The following is a 19,130-nucleotide window of genomic DNA, read 5'->3' as shown; positions in this document are numbered from 1 at the left end:
CCCGGCGTTGAAATCGGGTCCAAGATCGGCGAGAAGACATGACAACAAATACTTAACAAATAAAAGTTGAAAAAATTTGTTTGTTTACCTTGGAAAAGTGTTACGCCGAGTAACGCTTTGAAGACTAGAGAGAAGTTTTCGTCGAAGAAAGCTAGAGAGAAGAATTTTTTTTGAGAAAGTGAATTTTTGGTGGCCAAAATCAGGGGCTAACTGCTCTATTTATAGAGCAAAGCCCATGAAACGGACCAATCAGGGCAAAGCCCATGAAGCGTCAACCAATCAACACCGAGCCACGTGTCAAGCATGCAGCCACGGAATGTCAATCGACAAACAGTTACAAATTTTCCTCAACACGCTCCTTGACAGAATGCCAATCGACGTATCTTCTTCAAACACGATCCTTGGTATCTACTTGCCAAACGGCCCGCTGTTCAACCGAGCTTGGCAGCACCGGCCGGGGCAATCAAAAGCACACGGCACTCACAACCTCGGTCTCAGCCAGCGCCATTTTCTTTTCCACATCTGATGTCCATTACACATCCATGTGGAGGGGGGATACAGTACGGCCCGAGCAGTACCAAGCCGAGGAAGAAGAAGTCGGTGAAGAAATTCAACTTGCGCAGAATACACTCAACACTCATCGAAGGTCCATACCACGGCATAGACTACGCTGGGGGCAAATTGATGGGGCATATTCTGCACCCGCTGACCGAGTCAACATATTGAGGAAGGTCAAAGATATCCACAGCAAGTCAACGTATTAGACAGCCTGGCACTTGGGTCTCGGCTAGGCAACTAGCCAGCCGGGAGACATTACCGCGTACTCACATCCAAGTCCCCTCGGCATGGAGTCAACCAGGCCAGCCGGCCTGCCATGGGTCCCTCGGCCGAGGGTAGATCAGTCTTTCCACCTGCTCTGCCACTTGGCCACTTGGCCACTACGTGACAAAAGGTGAAAGTCTATAAATATTCCACTTCTCTCATTGAGAAAAGGATCCGAAAATAATCAAATAATCCACAATTCATCTCACAATACACTAATCTGGTATAAACTCCCTTATCTCTCTACAATATACTTTGTGCCAAGTAACACACAACTTAATCCCTTTTAAGTTTACTGACTTGAGCGTCGGAGTGAGTTCGCTCGGTACCAAGCCGAGCCCTCAGTTTGTTCATTGTTTCAGGAGAGGTAGAAAGGAAGAGTCAAGCAAAGTCATCATTCTACAAGCTTACGTGGTAACTAATCCTGCTCTGGAATTACACCCGGAACATGATGGTTGATGATGATTCGCGAGGTGTGTCCTCGGCTGAGTGGAGTCACTTGCAGAAGTGGCTTCACGCCCTAGTTTCGCCCTTTGTGGAACCCGCCACATGAGGGGATGTTCACATTAATAAACAGGGTTATCGCTCGTTGATGAGCCGGGCTTAGGTGGGTAATGTTGCGGTCCCCCAGTGGCAGAGCTACACACTTTAGTGTGTAGTCAGTTACATGTTGTGATTAGGAGTAGAGGTGGATGATGATAAGCTATTTATCTTATCATACTTGTCTTATGTTGATTATGCGATAAACTGACCCCGTTGTTGTTTTGTAAATCTGTGGTGATCCATTCGGGGATGGTGAGCAGATTGTGACAGGTGATGATGGTCATTAGCTTTGGGATGAGATGGGGAGTCATCACTCGAGTCTAGCTTTCTCTGTCATGAGATTTATCTTTCAGTTTCAGTTGTTGAACATTAGTAATCTTTATTTTGGTTTTGGTATTGGAACATGTAATCATTAACTATTTATACTTTAATAAATGTTGTTTTGGATTAGTAACTTTGATATACAAATCTCGGGAAACCGAGATGGTGACGGTCTCTCATGCTAGGGTGGTCCTGGTAAGGCACCTTGGTATGTGGGGGTCTCACATGAAGATCATGAGGAGGATGAAGATGAAGATGAAGATGATAATGAAGAAGAAAATCATGAAGAGGAGAATGAAGATGATCATGAGAATGAAGCCATTATTGAGGTGTTTGTAAGGGTGACGGATGCGGATGACCCTGCAGAGGTGCGGTCTGGTGCCTTAAGTCGTAAAATGTGTGAAGAACTTGATACGTTTGGACAGTTGCAGCATGTTGTCGGTCTCTCGCTTGAGGAAAACAGAGACTTAGTACCAATCTCATATCAAATTTTTTGTCAGAGGTTGGTACGTCACGAGAACTATGTGGATTTTCCAGATACGTACAAGGGTGTCATTCAGAATACAGACGGAATTGTTTTATTAGAGCTAGATGAGCTTGTGGATGAGCCAGAGCTTCCCAACTGAGCTGAAACAAGCTTATAATCTTGGACGTGGGTTCAAAAGTAGAGCTCTCTTTTAAAAACGCATAAAAGCCACATGTAAATGCTAAGATTTTTGTATATCATTCCAGGTACGGAATTCCGAAAACCAGAACAGTCTTTTTACTTCATAGCTTCATTGCTCCTCTAAATACAGAATAGTTATGGTAATGCGATCTTTATGCTTGATTAACTATTCTACTTGTTTTTCTTTTCTTATTCTTATTATCACCCTTACATATATAGCAGCGTGTCACCTATCTGTCCAACATCGTAACAATCTAGCAATGTATTAGAGAATATACCGAGTATTATCATACGTACTAAGATTAAAAATTAAGAAATAACTAAAAAAGAATAATTATTATTGTGATAGAACGTGATAGAAAAGCTTATATCTGACTCTTAATTCTTCATTTAATCTAACCTTAACTAATTTTCCTTGGAAATAGGCATCGGCCAATATGAAAGATGAAGTTCCTTAAAACCGAAAAACTTATAAGCATGAGCTTGTTTTAAAAGCACAAAAGTTTTTAATCTAGTATTGCATACGACCAACTGGTACTCTTCGCATTCGCCTTTGGGTAAGCGTGCCATGAAGTATACGACGTTCATTTCATTTGGATCCACATTTAGCAGAGTATAGTGATGAGGCGCTACTATTGATTCTGGCACTTTGATGTCTTTAGGGAGCTTCACCACACGTTTCCATGTATCATGTTGTTCGTCATTCTCATAATTTACATCAAGTTTAAAACTATATTTAGAGCTCGGTGTATCGTAATTCGTAAGCCCAACATTTTTCATTTGAAAGGAACCTTCTCTTAAGAGAAGGTTCTACCGCAATCAATTTTCCATAGCTTTCTAGTAATTTTCCCCCTATATATAGGTAATGGCAGTCCGATAGCTCTCAAAGTCCCACAGAATCCAGGAGTGCCATCAAAAGTATTGAACGCGCCGAAATAAGGATCATAGTGCATGCAAACCATTCCCTTACAAGTTACGGCCGAAAACCATCCGGATGATAAGTGCTTGTACGGTCGGATGGGGATTTCAACATCCTAGTTTTTCCATTGACTCGTCTCCGATAAGTAAATATCCAAGTTGAAATTTCTAAATGGTACTCCTTGGAATGACAAATAATCAGGTAGGGACGAAAGCACTATGACTCTAAAATCACGCCCCTCTGGCCACACTAAACCAGCCCATAAAAACGGATATATGTGGGTTTGCGAACGTGTTAGAGCAATCCATTGTTTGGTTAGCGGATTGCAAATGATGAAAACACCCACTTCAATCAAACGATCGTAACTGAAACACAAAATCAAATCCTCGAAATTATTGACCACTATGAATGGATTATTAGGAAGAAAATTTAGGGATAGGATATAACTCTCCAGGGGCGGATCCAGGATTTGAGTAAAGGGGGGCACACTAAGAAAACAAATTGCGGACAACATTTATATATTAAATTCAAATATTGTTAATACATAGTAAATTCTAAGCTACACTAACACTTATACATTAAATTACGGACAACATTTATACATTAAATTCAAAAAAAAATTGAGGTTTTAATGACAATGGAGAAGAGGTCGATGTGGTTTTTTGTGACTTCCGACTCCACAAGTATTGTAAGCTATTCGTTTCAATCATCTACAAACAAACAACAAATTCTAAGCTACCCTAACACGGGCCAATATAATAATTACACAAATAGATAAATAAATTTACAAAATAATAAGAACAAATTTGGGATCTAGGTTTTGGGGAACAAATTAATCAAACTAATAAGAACAAATTAATTGAATTTGGGGAACAAATTAATCGAATTAATCAAAAATAATAACTAATAAGAACAAATTTGGGATTTAGGGTTTGGGGAACAAATTAATCAAACTAGTAAGAACAAATTAATTGAATTTGGGGAACAAATTAATCGAATTAATCAAAACTAATAACTAATAAGAATAAATTAATCGAATTAATCAACAATCAACAAAAAATTAATCGAATTAATAATATTATAAGAAATTAAGAGAAGTAAGAACGGAGATTCTGAGAACACAAACCGAGTAGCAGGCGAGTAGTAGTACCGTGAGTGATGGAGTGTCAGGCACTCATACGCCAGGCAGACGGTGACGGCCGGCGGCACTGCGGCAGTGCGGCAGGTGGTGGTTGTCTTTATCGTTCTATTGTGTTTGTGTTTATGTCTTTCTGAGTTTATGTTTATCGTTGTTTGACTGTTTCTGTTTGTGTGGTTCACTGGTTTGTGTTTATCGTTTTTTCGTTGTTTTTTTACTCAACCATAAGCTTGTAGGTTAAAAACAATATCCATGGTCCTTTCTGTTTCCTGATTCCACGCCGCACCGAAAAGCCTTTGGCCACGAAAAAAGGGTCGGAGATTATCGAACACCAATGCTTTGATACGGTTTTGTACCCCACTACAGTGCGATAACTAGGCAACCGGCATAAGATCTCAACCAAAAGCTCATCGTTCACATGTTCTATTGATGTTTTTAGGTAGCTTCTCTTAACGTTTCTCAATGCATTCATCCTTGCTGATACAAACAAAGAATAAGTAAAGCAAATCCCTGTTGAAGAGTTTCTTTGTTTTTGGCAAATTATTACTTAATTTATTTGATAACTCACGTTTGTGTTGTATTATATATATACTCCTATATTATATGGAGTAAATAAACGTATAATAGCAGATCTCTTAATGTCCTCAAGATTTCCTTTTTTTTTGGCTAGTAATCTCCTCAAGATTCTAATAAGGAAATATATTCCATAAATTTAGTTAAGAATTAAAACTACCAACAAAAAAATTCCTAATATTATCTCATAATTAATATAAAATAATAATAATAATAATAGTAATAGTAATAATAATAATAATAATAATAATAATAATAATAATAATAATAATATTATTAATAATAATAATAATAATAATAATAATAATAATAATAATAATAATAATAATAATAATAATAATAATAATAATAATAATAATAATAATAATAATAATAATAATAATAATAATAATAATAATAATAATAATAATAATAATAATAATAATAATAATAATAATAATAATAATAATAATAATAATAATAATAATAATAACAATAATAATAATAATAAGGGTAAATTGATCATTTATACCTTACATAATACTGTTTTTCAAATCTTATACCTCAGATAATTTTTTTTCAAAATTTATACCACAAATGTCCAAATGTTATAAACTTAATACCAACTAACAAATCCGGTGAGAAAAACTAAAAAGTGACCGTTTTGCCCTTCTAATAATTGATCACCCTCTATTTCTTTGATTCCCGAACCTTCATTTTACTTTCCTGACTTAAGAAACCCCCAAATTCCCAAAATAAAAACCCTAAATCAATCTTCCACAATCATCAATCTTGTACGATACAACTAATACAACTTCTTCAATCCAATCAATACTAACCAATCTTCCCTCCTTATATTGCGCACCTCTGATCAATACTAATCAAATTTGTACCGTTTTAATTTTTTTTTGTCTACTTTGGTTGATTATGACCCAAATTAGTGTTCTTTATTCGCATCAATAGAGCTTTTAGTTTTGTGTTATGTTGTTGATGAATTACGAATTAATAGAACTCTTATTGAGTTTTGCATTAATAGACCCCTTATTTTTCTTTGCAATCATAGAAACCTTGGTCATGGAAATGTTTTTGTTATGCTGCTGATGTAATTCTGGAGTAGTGAGCCAAGAATAGATCGTTTCTTTCATCTTTTTCCTAATTTTATGATTTTCTTTGTGTGTGTAGGAGGGAGTTTGAGCCTTGAGGTGCTGCCATTGTTGAACATTTTTTCAAATGACAACAAACAATCTGTTAAAATATATGTTTTTTATTTAGTATCAATCAAATATATTTAGTGTATATGTTTGTTATTATATTCCTAAATTAGTGGTAGCTAATTATGTAAATTGTAAATATTGTTTCCTAGTTATTAGGTAGGCATATCTTCTCCTCATTGTACATATACTCAGTTTGTGATTGAATGAGGGCAAGCACAATAATCTTTCATGGTATCATTTGCCTAGGTCAATGATCGATCTCTGCTTCCGCTCATTTTATTTTCCCCTTCTTCTTTCTTTTTTTTTCCTTGCATTGAAAACATCCTATCTTCACCATGACTATTACAGAAACCCCAAAACCGAATTCTTCTCCTTTACTGTAATACTACGGTTTTATGAGTCTCTGGGTACTCTATCGAGTGGGCCTTATTCTGTCGAGTAAGGGTGTTTTGATTTACGAAACAGTATTCTGCCTATTGGGTACTCGATCGAGTAGCCTTGGCACTCGATCGAGTAAGGGGCACTCGATCGAGTACGTTACTTACTCGATCGAGTAGCTCGGTTGACGGGTTATATTTTGACGGGTTTTGTTGATAATGTGGATTAGTATATATATTATGTCGTCATCTTTATTAAACACTTTTATAAACCTAATACACTCATAAAGGAGATTGAAACTACGTTGTTCTCTTCATCCGCATTATTGGCAAATCCCGGAGCTTGAGAGGTCGGATTTCATTTTTCTTTGTGTCTTTGTGATCCTTGCGTCAAGGGTAAGCCCTACATACCAATTTTATAGCATTTGGTTAAGATTGTTTAAACCCTAATTTATGGGATTGGGGGTTTTATGATTAGTTGTGTATGTAGTAATTGTATGATTATGTGATAGGAGGAGGATTCATAGAGGAAAGGTTTTGAGACAGCTGCTAAGATCGTCTGTTGTGTGTGTTTGCATTCCAGGTAGGGTTTTCCCTACTCAGTATTAGTCACATGATATGGTTGGTGATTTGATTGTGATTGTTGTTAAAGTACAATGTTAGTATTGTGACGGTTGTTGAATATTATCGTTGTTGATTGTTGTTGATTGTATCTGTCTGTGATCTTCGGGGTGCATCCCTGGCTGAGTGGAGTCACTTGCGGGAGTGACTTCAAGTCCATGTTTTGCCTTCTGTGGAACCCGCCACAGAAGGGATGTGCACATTAATGGACTTGGGTTTATCGCTCGATGGAGATGAGCGGGGCTTAGGTGGGAACGGCTGCGGTCCCCCACTGGCGGTGTGGAGTACCTGTTGCGATGGGTTCTCTGGCAGGGCTACACACTTTAGTGTGTAGTCAGTGATAAGGAGTTGATTATGGAGTTTGGGTTGATGTGACGATCGAGCTGTTTTGTTACTTGTCTTATTGTAATTGTATTGTGTGATTAGTACTGACCCCATCTTTGTTTTGTAAATTGTGGTGATCCATTCGGGGATGGTGAGCAGTTGTTGAGCAGGTTTGATTAGAGGCATATGGGCTAGCTGGGATGTGTCACTACGAGCTGATTAGAGTCTTCCGCTATCATTCTTTAGTCGTTTTGAGACATTTGGTTTAAGAGAACATGTATCGTATTTTTATCAGTTTGGATTTGGATATGTAATCACTTAAACTTTATTACTATTTATATTATGTTTCGTTATTGTCTTTTGATTATCATTGCCTCGGAAAACCGAGATTGTGACGTTCTTATACCTGAGTGGTCCTGGTAAGGCACTTGGAGTATGGGGGTGTCACAAAGTTGTATCAGAGGGACGATCCTGAAACCTGTAACTAATGAATCTAATGAACATAGGGAGTCAACTAAAATAAACCCGGGGTAGAAGTTGTAGGAGCTAATGCAAAGGCTTGGGAGACGTCCTAAAGCCGCGAACTCGCCCTGCAATTTTGAACCGGTCACATGGGATATGTGCCAGGGTCGTATATGTTGTCCTTTGGTTTGTATGTGTACATAGTGGCATGTATAATGAATCGTTGGATGTTGAATGTGGAAAATTGGAAATATGAAGTAGAAGATGAAAGATGTGTGATTCGTATGTTGAAATGGATGTTATAATATGGCATTTTGATAATATGAAGTAAATTGATTTGTTGATTTTATAAGGAGTTGTGTAGAAATGGATGTTATTTTGTTGAAATTATAAAACTTGTATATTATGTTAGGAGAGTGAGATAAACATGCGGGTAGTGTATGCGAGTCTGCATGACTCGATCGAGTGGGGGGCACTCGATCGAGTAGGTGAGGTGCTCGATCGAGTGGGTGTAACTCGGTCGAGTAGGTAGTTTGATGTTTTTCTGGTCAGAATCGTGTTTTTGGGTACTTGATCGAGTACACAGGGAAATCGATCGAGTAGGGGACGCTCGATCGAGTGGCTGGTCAGCTCGGTCGAGTATGTTTGTGATCAGAGGTCTGATTAGGTTCTGGAGTCGAGGCACTCGATCGAGTAGGTTGGGCACTCGATCGAGTAGCCTCAACTCGATCGAGTGGGTTCTGGTACTCGATCGAGTGGGGTCTGTGCAGGTTATATACGTGTTTTGGGTTATAGTATGCGTGTTTATATCCACCTTTTCTTATATAGTTACAAGATGCCGCCAAAGAGAAATGCCCTTTATGCTAGAGCTGAGAGTATGTCAGTCGATGACATAGTAAAGATGTTGGAGCACCAAGATTCTCTCACAGATGCGTTGAAGAGAGTGGGAAGGATAAGGAGGTTGATCATTCAAATATTAGTCTCTACATAGCGAGGTTTAACCCGAAAGAGTACAAGGGGACCGGGGAGCCAATTCTTCTAGATAATTGGCACAGAGAGATGGAGAACATCCTGGATTTGGTGCACTGCCCGGATGAGATGAAAGTGGAACAAGATGCGTTCTACTTGAGGGAGGCGGCAGGAGAGTGGTGGGATAAGGTAAAGGTGAATGCTAGAGATATGTATGCGAAGCAGAGGTTACCTGCTATTCCTTGGGAAGAGTTTAGAAAGGCTATGAGGCGAGAGTTTGTACCGTAGCATGTGAGGATTTAGCTGAGAGAGGAATTTGATGGGTTTAAGATGGCATCTGATATGACGGTGACTGAGTACTACCGACAGTTTAATGAGAAGGCTAGGTACGTTGAGGATATGGGGTTGAGTGAGGAGAACCTGGCGTTGAGGTTTGAGAAGGGGTTGACCCCCAAGATAATGAAGAAGCTACCTGTGGGAGTCCTTATAGATGTTAAGGAAGCTTATGAGAGAGCTGGGAGGGCTGAGAGGTTGGTGGAGATGACCCGGGAGAGAGGTGCTGAGAAAAGAAAGGCTGAGAGCAATGGTGGAGGCCAATCTAACTACAAGAAGGGCAACCACACTCAGGCTATAGTATATTCATCTGGCTCGGGGTTTAGTGATGGGGCTTCCTGTGGGCGTGGCCGTGGGAATAGTAGTAGTAGCTGGGGGATGACCTGTTTTAACTGTGGCAGTGTAGGCCACAAGAGACATGAGTGCACCAGTGCGGTGAGTGGGGGTTTCCAGAGGCCAGGACAGGGAAGTTTTTCACAGGGGTCGGCAAAGAGTTATGCGAGCAATAAACCGACTGGGTCATGGAACAATAGGGGAGGCCAGAGCAACAACGGTGGGGGTAACCGCAATGGCGGTAATTCTTATCAAAAGCCAGCTACGAACACCAACAACAACCAGGGGTCGAGTGCTAAGCCGACTACCTCAGCCAGTACTGTCCAAGGAAGTGGGCAGAAGACCAGTGAAAAGCTATTTATGATGGACAAGAAAGCAGCTGAGGACGACGCTCATGTTATCACTGGTACTTTTCTTGTTAATGGTGTTTATACCTTTGTTTTGTTTGATTCGGGGGCATCTCACTCATTTGTATCTTCGAGTCATGTTAAACAGTTGAGTTTGAGAGAGTATGAGTCTGTAAGAGAGGAAGTCTTTATACCTTCGGGTGAGTCTGTATCGTGTGGGAGGTTGTATAGAGATGTATCCATGATAGTTGGGTAAGTCGATCTACCTGTAGACTTGCTAGAGTTTCCTTTAGACGGTTTTGAGATGATAGTCGAGATGGATTGGTTAGGAAAGTACAAAGCTAAGATAGACTGTCATCAAAATAAAGTGTCTCTAAGAGGTCCTAAGGGCATTAGTGTGTCTTATCGTGGGTTTGTTGTCAAACCCAAAGTTAAGTTGATTGCAGCTGTGACCTTGAAGTCTTATCTGAGGAATGGGTGCCCGATGATCTTGTGTCATGTGAGAGATGACAGGATGGAGAGTCCGACAGTTGAGAAGATACCAGTTGTAGGGGAGTTTCCAGATGTCTTTCCAGAGGAGATTCCGGGGTTGCCACCGAAGAGGGAGATAGATTTCAGTGTTGAGCTGAAACCGGGGACGGGGTCAATCTCTAAGGCACCGTACCGTATGGGTCCTAAGGAGTTGGAGGAGCTCAGGAAGCAGTTAGATGATCTGATTGAGAAAGGATACATTAGACCTAGTGTATCACCGTGGGGAGCGCCAGTTCTGTTTGTGAAAAAGAAAGATGGGAGCCTGAGGTTGTGCATAGATTACAGGGAGCTGAACAGAGTGACGGTGAAGAACAAGTATCCTTTGCCAAGGATAGATGACCTGTTTGATCAGTTGAGTGGTGCAGCAGTCTTTTCTAAGATTGATTTGAGGTCGGGGTACCATCAGGTGAAGATTAGGGAGGAGGACATACCAAAGACAGCTTTCACGTTGAGGTATGGCCATTATGAGTATGTAGTGATGCCGTTTGGGTTATCTAATGCACCAGCTGTGTTTATGGATTTGATGAATAGAGTCTTCAGTCAGTTTTTGGACAAGTTTGTGGTGGTTTTCATAGATGACATCTTAGTCTTTTCTAAGACTAAGGAGGAGCATGAGGAGCATCTCAGGATTGTGTTGCAGACCTTGAGGGAGCATGAGTTGTATGCCAAGTTGTCCAAGTGTGAGTTCTGGTTGGAGAAAGTTGCCTTTCTGGGGCATGTGATTTCTAAGGAAGGGGGGGTAGCTGTGGATCCTGCCAAAATTAAGGCAGTTACCAAGTGGGAAGCACTAAAGAATGTAGCTGAGATCAAGAGTTTCTTGGGTTTAGTTGGGTATTACAGACGGTTCGTGAAAGGTTTCTCCAAGATTGCTAGACCTATGACAGCCTTGATGAGGAAAGAAAACAGGTTTTATTGGGATGGGAGTTATGAGACGGTGTTCCAAACATTAAAGGAGCGTTTGACCACAGCTTCAATCTTAGCATTGCCTGAAGAGAGTGAGAACTTTGAAGTGTATACAGATGCTTCAAAGAATGGGTTGGGATGTGTGTTGATGCAGAACGGTAAAATCATTGCCTATGCTTCTAGGCAATTGAAGCCTTATGAGGAGAATTATCCTACACACGATCTGGAGTTGGGTGCAGTTGTGTTTGCTCTCAAGATTTAGAGACATTACCTATATGGGGAGACCTTTAAGGTATTTCAGATCACAAGAGTCTCAAGTACATCTTCACTCAAAAGGAGATGAACATGAGACAGAGGAGGTGGATGGAGTTGATTGGCGATTATGACATGGATATTATCTACCATGAAGGGAAGGCCAATGTATTTGCGGATGCTTTGAGCAGGAAGAGTGTACATTCTTTGTGTACAGCTTTACTGTTGATGAGATTGAGAGATGAGGTTGGGAGGTTTGGGATACATATGATCCATAAAGGGGATGTCATGGGAGATTTAACAGTGCAGCCTGATCTTTATGATGATATTCGCGGTAAACAGGAGTTGGATCCCAAGATGGTGGAGTGGAGAGCTGGAGTAGAGAAAGGGACAGTGTCTAGATTTTCTATTCATACAGATGGTAGTTTGAGGTTTGATGGGAGGTGGTGTGTCCCTAATGATGAGGAGCTGAAAAAGACAATCATGATAGAGGCACATTGTACACCATATTCGGTACATCCAGGTGGTGACAAGCTATACAAGGATTTAAAGAAGACTTTCTGGTGGCCTGGTATGAAGAAAGAAACAACTGAGTTTGTGGCCCGTTGTTTGATATGTCAGAGAGTTAAAGGGGAGCAGCAATGACCACAAGGTAAGATTCAGTCTTTAGAGGTACCTAAGTGGAAGTGGGAGTCCATTTCTATGGATTTTATTGTGGGTTTACCGAAGAGTCACAGGGTAACAACATGATATGGGTTACAGTGGATCGACTGACCAAGTCAGCTCATTTTGTGCCAATGAAAGATACATGGACTAAGGCACAATTGGCTATGGCTTATCGGAAGAATGTGCTGAGATTACATGGGGTGCCTAAAGACATAGTATCTGATAGAGATTCGAGGTTTATCTCAAGGTTTTGGAAAGAGTTGCAGGAGTCTTTGGGAACGACATTGAAGATGAGTACAGCATTTCATCCTGCGACAGATGGTCAGATAGAGAGGACAATCAAGACTCTTGAGGATATGTTACGAACTTGTGTGATGGATTTTGGTGGTAGCTGGGAACAGAGGTTAGATTCAATTGAGTTTTCTTACAACAACAGCAATCACACCAGTATTGGCTTGGCGCCATTTGAGGCTTTATATGGGAGGAGATGTAGGAGTCCGGTCTGTTGGGACGACAGTGCTGAGGCAGTGGTTTTAGGACCAGAGATGGTACATGAGATGGTTGAGCAGATCAAACTGATCAGAGAGAGGATGAGAGTGGCTCAGGATAGACAAAAGAGTTATGCAGATCTACATCGCCGGGATATAGAGTTTCAGGTTGGGGACAAGGTTCTTCTGAAAGTGGCTCCTATGCATGGGGTCATGAGATTTGGGAAGAAAGGCAAGCTGAGTCAGAAGTTCATAGAACCATATGAGATCTTAGACCGGGTTGGAGAAGTTGCATATCGTTTGGCCTTACCGTCTGCTTTGGATAGAGTACACAATGTGTTTCATGTATCTCAGCTGCGGAAGTATGTGAGTGATCCGTCACATGTGTTAGAGGTGGAGAACATAGAGCTAGATGAGTTCTTGTCTTACCTTGAGGTGCCTAAACAGATTCTTGACCGGAAGGTTAGGAAGACTAGACATGGTGAGACAGTCTTGGTTAAGATTCTTTGGTCTAATCATGAGGTTGAGGAAGCTACATGGGAGGCAGAGAAGGCCATGAGAGAGCGCTATCCGTTCCTTTTTTATCAGGTATGTATGGTTACGGGGACGTAACCTTGTTTATTTTAGGGGGTAGGAGATGATCGCGAAGAGTTTTTGCATCTTTTTATGTTGTCTTTAGTATAGTTATTAGTGGTTTGAGTCGGGTTGAGAGTGGGTTGGTAGTATGTGTTGGAGTTTTTATATTGAGTTTTGTTTTTGTTGTTGCGTCGAGATTATGTTAGCATGTTTTTATTTTGTTGTGGTTTGAACTTCGGCGAAGTTCTTTTTTAAGGAGGGAAGACTGTAATACTACGGCTTTATGAGTCTCTGGGTACTCTATCGAGTGGGCCTTACTCTGTCGAGTTAGGGTGTTTTGATTTACGAAACAGTATTCTGCCTGTAGGGTACTCGATCGAGTAGCATTGGCACTCGATCGAGTAAGGGGCACTCGATCGAATACGTTACTTACTCGATCGAGTAGCTCGGTTGACGGGTTTTGTTTTGATGGGTTTTGTTGATAATGCAGATTAGTATATATATTATGTTGTCATCTTTATTAAACACTTTTATAAACCTAATACACTCATAAAGGAGATTGAAACTACGTTGTTCTCTTCATCCGCATTATTGGCAAATCCCGGAGCTTGAGAGGTCGGATTTCATTGTTCTTTGTGTCTTTGTGATCCTTGCGTCAAGGGTAAGTCCTACATACCAATTTTATAGCATTTGGTTAAGATTGTTTAAACCCTAATTTATGGGATTGGGGGTTTTATGATTAGTTGTGTATGTAGTAATTGTATGATTATGTGATAGGAGGAGGATTCGTAGAGGAAAGGTTTTGAGACAGCTGCTAAGATCATCTGCTGTGTGTGTTTGCATTCCAGGTAGGGTTTTCCCTACTCAGTATTAGTCACATGATGTGGTTGGTGATTTGATTGTGATTGTTGTTAAAGTATAATGTTGGTATTGTGACGGTTGTTGAATATTATCGTTGTTGATTGTTGTTGATTGTATCTGTCTGTGATCTTCGGGGTGCGTCCCTGGCTGAGTGGAGTCACTTGCGGGAGTGGCTTCACGCCCATGTTTTGCCTTCTTTGGAACCCGCCACAAAAAGGATGTGCACATTAATGGACTTGGGTTTATCGCTCGATGGAGATGAGCGGGGCTTAGGTGGGAACGGCTGCGGTCCCCCACTGGCGGTGTGGAGTACCTGTTGCGATGGGTTCTCTGGCAGGGCTACACACTTTAGTGTGTAGTCAGTGATGAGGAGTTGATTATGGAGTTTGGGTTGATGTGACGGTCGAGCTGTTTTGTTACTTGTCTTATTGTGATTGTATTATGTGATTAGTACTGACCCCGTCTTTATTTTGTAAAACTGTGGTGATCCATTCGGGGATGGTGAGCAGTTGTTGAGCAGGTTTGATTAGAGGCATATGGGCTAGCTAGGATGTGTCACCACGAGCTGATTAGAGTCTTCCGCTGTCATTCTTTAGTAGTTTTGAGACATTTGGTTTAAGAGAACATGTATCGTATTTTTATCAGTTTGGATTTGGAATTGTAATCACTTAAACTTTATTACTATTTAAATTATGTTTCGTTATTGTCTTTTGATTATCATTGCCTCGGGAAACCGAGATAGTGACGTTCTTATACCTGAGTGGTCCTGGTAAGGCACTTGGAGTATGGGGGTGTCACATTTACCCCCGGTTTTGGCCGTTCATAACGTCAAAAATCGTGTCTCCGTCGTCCTCGGTATGGACGGTGATAAATACCGTCTTTGGGTGGCCCTTTTCACCAATTTTGCAAAAGCAAATCGGGTCTTGGATCATATCATCGATCCAAAGGGAAAGGCTAAAAAGCCGATCTCTGATGACGACATGGAGGCATGGGAAACCATAGATGTAACGGTTCTACAATGAATTTATGCGACAATCTTCGATGATTTGTCGCAAACAGTGGTTGAAGACGACTTCACTGCCATGGCGTGTTGGAATCACATCCGCGATATCTTTCAAGATAATCAACATTCGAGAGCCATCACTCTCGAACAGGAATTTTCGCACACAATGATGGCGGATTTCTCCTCTGCCTCGGATTATTGTCAACGTCTCAAGTGTCTCGCTGATCAACTTAAAAATGTTGGCTCACCTGTCTCTGATACCCGTTTAGTGCTTCAAATGGTATCGGGACTTACCGAGGCATATCATGGTGTCAGAACCATTATTCGATAAGCCAAGCCTCTCCCTCCCTTCTATCAAGCTCGGTCCATGTTGACCTTGGAGGAAGCCGGTTTTGCAATGCATGCCGCCACAAATGGCCAATCTGCTATGTATGCAAAAGTAGATGACTCTACTGCCTCCTCCTCCATTCTTGGCCGTCCTCCTCAGCAACAAGGGAAGAACACCAAGCATAAAAAGAAGGGTGGTGGGCATAAATGTGGCAAAGGGAAGCAAGGTGGCTCGTCTGAACAGGGTGTTGCTCCTGCTGGCCCCGTCGTTCAAGCCAATACGACACCTTCGCCACCGTGGCACGCTGGTGGGTATGGTGGCTGGCCGTGGGGACCTTATCTATGGGCTTACCCCCCCTGTCCTTACCCGACATCTCCTTGGACGCGTCCTCCTGTTATGCGTCCTCCAGTTCCTCGTCCTCAAGCTTACACGGCACAGACTCCTCCTTCTCAGACTGATATTGAGGCTGCCATGTACACACTTGGGCTCACACCTCCTGGCCCATGGTATATGGATACCGGAGCAACCTCCCACATGACATCGAGTACAGGTAATCTCTCGTCTTATTCTAATTTAAGCAATTCCAACTCTATTATTATCGGAAATGGTCAATCTATTCCCATTTATGGTACCGGTTCCACCACGTTATCCAAACCACATCCACCCCTTTCCCTTCGTCAAGTCCTGTATGCACCCAAACTCGTCAAAAACCTTGTCTCAGTTAGGAAGTTTACTACTGACAATTCGGTAACTGTTGAGTTTGACCCCCTTGGTTTTTGTGTGAAGGATTACAAGACAGGGATACCGCTAATGAGATGTGAGAGTAAGGGGGCGCTGTATCCAATTACTCCCACCAATAATATCCAACCTCAAGCCAGTTTTGCTGCTGTCGAGTCCTCCTTGTGGCATGACCGTCTTGGGCATTCCGGCGATGTTATTTTTAATTCCCTTAGACTCAAAAATTTGATTAATTGTAATTCTTTTAATAAAATAACGATTTGTCATTTCTGCTCCATTGGAAAACATATTAAGCAACCCTTTATAGCCTCTATGTCTTATACAACAATGCCTTTTGATATCGTCCATACCGATTTATGGTCATCCCCCGTCGCCAGTTCAGCAGGTCATCGATATTATTTGCTTTTCCTTGATGATTATACAAATTATTTGTGGACCTTCCCCTTAGCAAAGAAATCTCAAGTTTTTCCTACTTTTGTCACATTTCGAAATTTTATTAGGACGGACTCAATTCGAAAGAGAAATTAAAAATATTCAATGCGACAACGGAAAGGAATTTGATAACAGGTCATTTACGGATTTGTGTGCTTCACATGGAATAGCGTTCCGATTTTATTGTCCATATACTTCACCACAAAACGTTAAGGCCGAGAGAAAAATCCATTCCATAAATAATATCGTCCGTACATTACTTCTTCATGCCTCTCTTTCTGCGACATTTTGGCATCATTCCTTAAGTATGGCTACCTATTTGCTCAATGTTTTACCAAATAAGCAACTGAGTCTCCTCTCACCATTTCACATCCTTTATCAAAGAAACCCGTCTCTTACTCACATATACGAGTTTTCGGGTGTCTATGCTATCCGTTAATCCCCTCGACCCAAATACACAAGCTCCAAGCTAGGTCCTCTCCTTGCGTTTTCCTCGGTTTTCCTAACCAACATCGGGGTTATAAATGCTTAGATCTTCAAACAAATAAAATCCTATTGAGTCGACATGTTCGTTTTGACGAAACGCAATTCCCTTTTGCCAAACACGCTAACCCCGACTCCCATATTTATGATTTTCTTGATGACGATCTTCCCCCTTCTTCAATACCCACTACCATTTGGTCTCCTGCATCAACCACAACGCCATCCCCTCCATCTACACCACCATCTGCTACTCGGCAGCCCACCATACCTACACCGTCTATTTCTCCTATGCCTTCGTCCCCGGTTACACACATCGAGTCCCCTACTTCCACGCCCTCTTCGACCCAAACTCCACTCGTGTCCCCTGTTCCTTTACCTCCCATTACCAATGCTGTCACTCGAGGTGATCATGGCATCTATAAACCTAAGAAAATATTTGACCTTAACACTATGGTTGTCATATCCCCCTTACCTCGTAATCCCGTGTCACCACTTCGGGATCATAATTGGAAATTGGCTATGGATGATGAGTTTAATGCCTTAATTAGTAATAAGACTTAGGAACTTGTCCCTCGTCCGTCTAATGTAAATGTCATTCGGTCTATGTGGATTTTTCGGCATAAAATTAAATCTGACGGTTCTTTTAAAAGGCACAAAGCTCGTCTTGTAGGTGACGGTAAAACTCAGCATGCGGGAATTGATTGTGGTGAAACGTTCAGTCCAGTTGTAAAACCTGCAACAATTCGTACGGTATTATCTATTGCTCTGTTTTATGGTTGGTCTATTCGTCAGTTGGATGTTAAGAATGCATTTTTGCACGGTGATCTGCATGAAACCGTCTATATGCATCAGCCTCTTGGGTACCGGGACAAGCGGTATCCTGACCATGTTTGTTTGCTACGCAAATCTCTTTACGGGCTAAAGCAAGCCCCTCGGACATGGTATACTCGTTTTGCGAATTTTTTTTATACAATCGGTTTTGTACACAGTAAGTGTGATCATTCACTCTTCATTTATCGAGATACAGGTGGTAATTCGGCATATATTTTACTTTATGTTGATGACATTATTTTAGCTACTTCCTCCGAGACACTCCGCTCTTCTATAATGGAAAAGCTTGGAACCGAGTTTGCTATGAAGGACCTCGGTCCCCTTAGCTATTTCCTTGGTATTGCCGTGACTCGGACTAAATCCGGCCTTCATTTGTCTCAGCATAAGTACGCCGCCGAAATTGTAGAACGGGCAGGTATGGTTAATTGCAAAGCCGTTGCAACACCAGTGGACACGAAACAGAAGTTGAGCTCCACAGTTAGTTCTCCTTTTCATGATCCCACTCTATATCGTAGTTTGGCAGGAGCTTTGCAATACCTCACGTTCACTCGTACCGATATTGCCTATGCCGTTCAACAATGTTGTTTGTTTATGCACAATCCGATGGTTAGTCATATGAATGCGTTAAAACGCATCATTCGTTACATTCAAGGTACTCTTCGTCATGGGTTATGGTTAACTCCCTCCTCACCCACGGTTCTCACAACCTACACCGACGCTGATTGGGCCGGTTGCCCAGACACTAGGCGGTCCACTAGTGGTTATTGCGTGTTCTTGGGAGAGAATTTAGTGTCTTGGGCTTCTAAAAGACAACCTACCGTCTCTCGGTCTAGTGCCGAGGCTGAGTACCGCGGTGTTGCTAATGTGGTTTCAGAATCTTGTTGGTTGCGAAATTTATTGGTTGAACTTCATCATCCGCTTCATAAGGCGACCATTGTCTATTGTGATAACATCTCCGCCATTTATCTTGCCAAGAATCCCGTCCAACATCAACGTACCAAGCATATTGAAATTGACATTCATTTTGTTCGGGAAAAAGTTTCTAAAGGTGACGTCCGCGTTCATCATGTGCCCACTCGCTCTCAGTTGGCCGATA

Source organism: Silene latifolia, chromosome 11 (assembly GCF_048544455.1).
Source record: "Silene latifolia isolate original U9 population chromosome 11, ASM4854445v1, whole genome shotgun sequence".
NCBI classification, from domain to species: domain Eukaryota; kingdom Viridiplantae; phylum Streptophyta; class Magnoliopsida; order Caryophyllales; family Caryophyllaceae; genus Silene; species Silene latifolia.
Note: the sequence above shows the minus strand (reverse complement) of the source record.